Raw genomic sequence first — 5,873 nt, 5'->3', positions numbered from 1 at the left:
TACTTGTTCTATCAGATTGAAGTGAAAAAAGTACCTGTTCTATCGGATTGAAGTTGAAATAAGCATTTGTTCTATCATAATGAAGTGAAATAAGTGCTTGTTCTATCGTATTATAGTGGAAATAAATACTTGTTCTATCAGATTGAAATGAAATATGTACGTGTTCTATCGGATTGAAATGGAACTAACTACTTGTTCTATCAGATTGAAATTGAAATAAGTACATGTTCTATGAAATTGAAGTGAAAAAGAAAATTGTTCTATAGGATTGAAGTTGAAATAGGTATTTGTTCTATCATATTGAAGTGAAATAAGTGCTATCGTATTAAAGTGGAAATAGATACTTGTTCAATCATACTGAAGTGAAATAAGTGATTGTTCTATCGTATTAAAGTGGGAATAAATACTTCTATAGTTCCATCGGATTGAAATAGAAATGTGTACTTGTTCTTTGGGATTGAAGTGGAAATAAGTACCTGTTCTACCGGATTGAGGTGGAAATGAGTACTTGCTCTATCAGATCCTCCCCCGGGTCCTTGTCCATTTTTCATTACCTTCATTACCAAGAGGTCCTCTTTCCAACTGATGAGAACCAAATGGGCTCTTACAACTACTGTCACAATTAATAGTCTTAAATAATGAAACTATTAATTGCTGGGTGACATCAAACGTTTTACAGTTGGATATGATGACAGATTACACATGGTTTATTTACACTGCTTTCGGAAAGGTGTTCGCTGAAAATAAGAAGGGTGAGCCGATTTCTTTATCATATTGAATTAAGAAATTGGAAAACTGTCCAAATCCATGTCAAAAGGATTATTATGAAATGTAATATTTATAGAGAAATCTTAGTATTACTGTAATGGCAATATTTTCAAAGAAAGCTTTCAATATTAATCATACTCTGCTTGAGCCATGGGGATTCCTGGTAAGAATATACGTCCCCAGCAACCTATGCTTGTCGTAAGAGGTGACTAAATAGAATGGTAGTGAGGCTTGGTTGACCATTTCATACCACTTGCAAGAATCGACGCTAATGAGGTCAATCACTGGATTGTCTGTTCTAACATGGATTAATTACAGACTTCTCCATATTGCTGGAGCACTACTGAACAAACATATCCCATCTGTCACGTTTCTAGCTTATCTCCCCTGAATCTCAGCATGCCATTCCATGTTGAATGACCAGATTATAGCAAAGTCACGAAAAAAAGGGGAAAGTTTCATTTACAACGATTATAGTGAAAAGAAGTGACAGAAAACCACCTCGAGCTGTTTCAGTCTGAGACATTCAGCGTTCTGTCTCGGAAAGACAACACATCTTGGACCAAGGAACAAGAATCAAGATGCATGACCTGCTAAATTCCTCCCCACTCCAATCTTCTCTGTAAATCCCCAAAATAATCTTCTGACATACATTACGAGTGAGATTCTTAAGCTTGTTGATCCAGCCAACAAGATCCCGAGGCAAACTTTATCTGATTTTAATGCAGGCTACCTGTTTTACCTGTTGGCTTTAATGGATTCATTTCCTGACGATAAAAAACCCGTCATATCACATTGTAAGGGACAAGATTAGACATGCTGATGTAATTTTCAGGCGATGTTATCCCAAGCCACCCATGATGCTCCTCCAATGGTAAAAACGCTGGCAGATAAATTAGGAAATTATATAAACTCATCCATCAGCATTTAGACCTTCAGAAGAAGGAGTTCGCCAGGATGTTTCGGATCAAAAGTTGCCAGCATGTTATTTTCTCAACATGTCATTTGTGGTTCGTGTAATTGGGTGAATTAGTATGATGAAAAGCTTCCCACTTGGAACACTGATGTAGCTTATTTAAAAAAGGAAATGTTTTAAAGGGTCGTGCAAACGAAGGAAATGACTATTTTCTTTCTACGCAGTTAAAACATTTTAAGAAAACATTATTTCAACACTTGGATAATACATTTATATCAATTTCGTTCCTTCATTTTGCAGTTCATGAATTTTAATCATGGGGCGCTGTAATCTGTTAATAATGTGAGGAAAATAGAATTTGTAACGTCGCTTCCGCGCAAAAAGGATGATTTGTCCTGTTTTATGCCAACAGGTCTGGAAAACTAAACAAACTGTATAACTATAATTGCCATTTTCAAATGTTTCGATGTAATTATCTTGTCACAAAAAACGTCTTAATGAACTGAAGTACACATCAGATGAAGGAGTGAGTGTGAAATATCACAGCCATATCCAAATAATAATCATTAAAAAATCGCATCTGGGTACCGCTCCACGAATATCAATCTTAGTGCTACGATTGTCATAATGTTTGAGAATTACGATCGGCTTAGTAGATGATGAACATACTGGACCCGTGATTATGTTGAACAGGCTCTGTGTACAACTGAACCCCAAGCCTCGTGAATATGATGACTAAGCGCCAAGGGCGACAGGACTTCTAGCCTCTTAATTACGTTGAACAGACTCTGTGGACGACTGGACACCAGCCTTATGATTATGTTGAACAGGCTCTGTGGACGACTAAACCCTCTAACCTCGAGATTATGTTGAACAGGCACTGTGAAGGACTGGACCAAAAGCCTCGTGATTATACTGAACAGGCTATGTGGACGATTTAACCCTCTAACCTCGTGATTATGAAGAACAGGCTCTGTGTACAACTAAGCCCCAAGCCTCGTGAATATGACTAAGCGCCGAGGGCGACAGGACTTCTAGCCTCTTGATTACGTTGATCAGACTCTGTGGACGCCTGGACACCAGCCTTATGATTATGTAAAACAGGCTCTGTGGACGACTAAACCCCAAGCCTCGTGAATATGACGACAAGACATCGAGGGCGACAGGATTTCTAACCTCGTGATTATGATGGGCAAGCTCTGTGGACGACTGGAACCCTAGCCTCGTGACTGACGAACAGGTGCCAAAGATGACAGGCGGATACAACAAAATAACTTAATCTAGTATCAGCGATGTTGAATGTTGGTGTGTGTCAGTGCACATTGTTAAACATAAACTGGGTCTAGCAAGTGATTTACAAGTAAGATAATAAGACTTTTAACAGAGGTCCAGTTTTGTCACCTTTTCTGTTAGCAGCTGTATATCGTGCCTTCTAAACTAATAGTAGTAGGAAGGCAGTCGAAACATAAATGCAATTCAGTGAACATAGATGCACTTTGACTGACCAACCGTGAAGTTCCGGGTTAGAATAGATCTTCAGCAACCCATGCTTGCCGTGAAAGGCGTCTATGCTTGTTGTGTGAGGCGACTAACGGGATCGGGTGGTCGCTGACTTGGTTGATGCATGCCATCGATTCCCAATTGCGAAGAAAGATGCTCATGATGTCAATCACTGGATTTTCTGGTCAAGACTCGATTATTTACAGACCGCCGTCATATAAATGGAATATTGCTGAGTGCGGCATTAAACAGTAAACAAACTTAACTGACAAACCATTTTTTTACATACTCACAAAATAGGAGCACGAGTAAGTGGATATTGAATAAAGCTGCATCAGCAATCTTGCAGTTACCCGCAGCATAGAATAATATAAGAAACCCCACAGCACATACACTAACCTTGTTACGCTTATTGTTGGGCGTCGCGCACAGATATTTTCGTTTGGAATTTAACAACATTACTTACCTATCTAGAAATGTCCAATGGATAGGAGAGTCAGTAGTTTTTTCTTTAAAGTACATAGATACAAATGTCATGGGGAATGATAACTCGAGTATATTCTAACTGAGCTTATTGATTCCAGTTACAGACAAGTCTCAGCATTGGAAGACTGCTCTGCTGGTGTTCTGGCAGTCGGCACGCTAGGAATGGACATGCAGGGAACTGTGTGGAGGAGTTGGGTTTAATCCTAGTTTAAACAGTAGGATACTTCACAGTGTGAGAGAATTTCGTTTAATGGTGGTTTAAGCAGTAGGATACTTCAGTGTGCAAGGAGTTTGGTTTAATGCTGGTTTAAGCAGTAGGATACTTCGCAGTGTATGAGGGAGTTTAATGCTGGTTTAAGCTCTAGGATACTGCACTGTGTATGAGGGAGTTTGGTTTAATGCTGGTTTAAGCAGTAGGATGCTTCACAGTGTGAGGGACTTTAATGCTGGTTTAAGCAATATGATACTTCACGGTGTGTGAGGGAGTTCGGTTTAATGCTGGTTTAAGCAGTAGGATGCTTCATGGTGTGCGAGGGAGTTTAATGTTAGTTTAAGCAATAGGATACTTCACAGTGTGTGAGAGAGTTTGGTTTAATGCTGGTTTATTCAGTAGGATGCTTCATGGTGTGCGAGGGAGTTTGGTTTATTACTGGTTTAAGCAATAGGATACTTCACGGTGTGTGGGGGAGTTTGGTTTAATGCTGGTTTAAGCAGCAGAATACTTCACAGTGTGTGAGGGAGTTTGGTTTAATACTGGTTAAAGCAGCGGGATGTTCCACAGTGTGTGGGGGAGTTTGGTTTAATGCTGGTTTAAGCAACAGGATACTTCACAGTGTGTGAGGGAGTTTGGTTTAATGCTGGTTTATGCAGTAGGATGCTTCATGGTGTGCAAGGGAGCTTAATGCTGGTTTAAACAACAGGATACTTCACAGTGTGTGAGGGAGTTTGGTTTAATGCTGGTTTAAGAAATAAGATACATCACGATCACAGTGTATGAGGGAGTTTAGTTTAATTCTGGTTTAAGCAGTAGGATACTTCGCAGAGTGTGAGCCTAATGTGTGAGGAAATCCAAAATCACAGGTTCAGGACATTTACCCCTTTGATGAACCTCACCAGCAGATCCTACCAACAATAAGGGACACAACTCTGCACACAAATCCCATCAATGCCCCTGTCACACTTCCAAACTGTTTCATAAGTAAAATGTTTACAATTTAACATATCTCTTAACTTTCACACATATTAATCATTCATTCAGTGTTATCACAATGCCAACATTCCAAACATAGATGATCTACATTATCAGATGCACGGATTTGTATCATAACGTCCACATGATTACTTTGATCTGATCATGCACCATGTATTTCCACAATGATACAATCTGATAATGTCACCACCATAGCACATTTATTGACATTAATTTTCAGACATTAAAGTGGCAATTCTATAACGTAAGATTCTTGTCTTTCAAAACAGTGAGTTTTTACACGTTTACTGCAGTAAAATAGCCCATCATTAAACAATCATCCTTGTTTCACCCATGGAACTTCAGTGAACTTTATCAAAACCAAATTTGTATGGGCAGAGAGTTTACCTTGTTTCTGACATTAGTTCTGGATTAGTGAGATCAGGGCAGGATTTATTTGTCTTCAAGACAAGCTCAGAGACATGTGTACAACTTTTCATACATTAAACAAGACTATTACCTTTACCTTCAATGTTTCAACACAAAACAAAGGATGTATACTAATGAATCTTTGATGGAGCATGGAATGTGTTGTCAGATTTAACTTGATGATGGTTTAGGGAGGACATTTGGAATCCTGGACTTGATAAGGTATGGACTGAGATCATGGACTGGAGTTGTTGTTTTGAAAGGTTCCACTGTTTGTACAAGGACTTGACCTAAACTATGACACTGTTCATAATATCAATCACAGGTTTGTTTGGTTCAGACATGATCAAATATAAGATGTTGTTAAACACTACAATCAAACACACCAAATAATCGTGATAGATGAGCATATTCTGCTTTAGTGGTAGCACTCATATTCCAGCAATATCATGGCGGGGGACACCATTATTAAGCTTCCCATACTGTACTCATGGGGGGGGAAACAAACAAATGAATTACTGATTTGAACATATGCAACAAAAACACGTAAGAATGACATTACTTTAATGCACATGTAAACGATCT

The sequence above is a fragment of the Haliotis cracherodii genome, unplaced genomic scaffold (assembly GCF_022045235.1).
Source record: "Haliotis cracherodii isolate W230 unplaced genomic scaffold, xgHalCrac1.p SCAF_2, whole genome shotgun sequence".
Lineage (NCBI taxonomy): Eukaryota > Metazoa > Mollusca > Gastropoda > Lepetellida > Haliotidae > Haliotis > Haliotis cracherodii.
The sequence above is the reverse complement of the archived record's forward strand: the minus strand, read 5'-3'. Positions refer to the sequence as shown.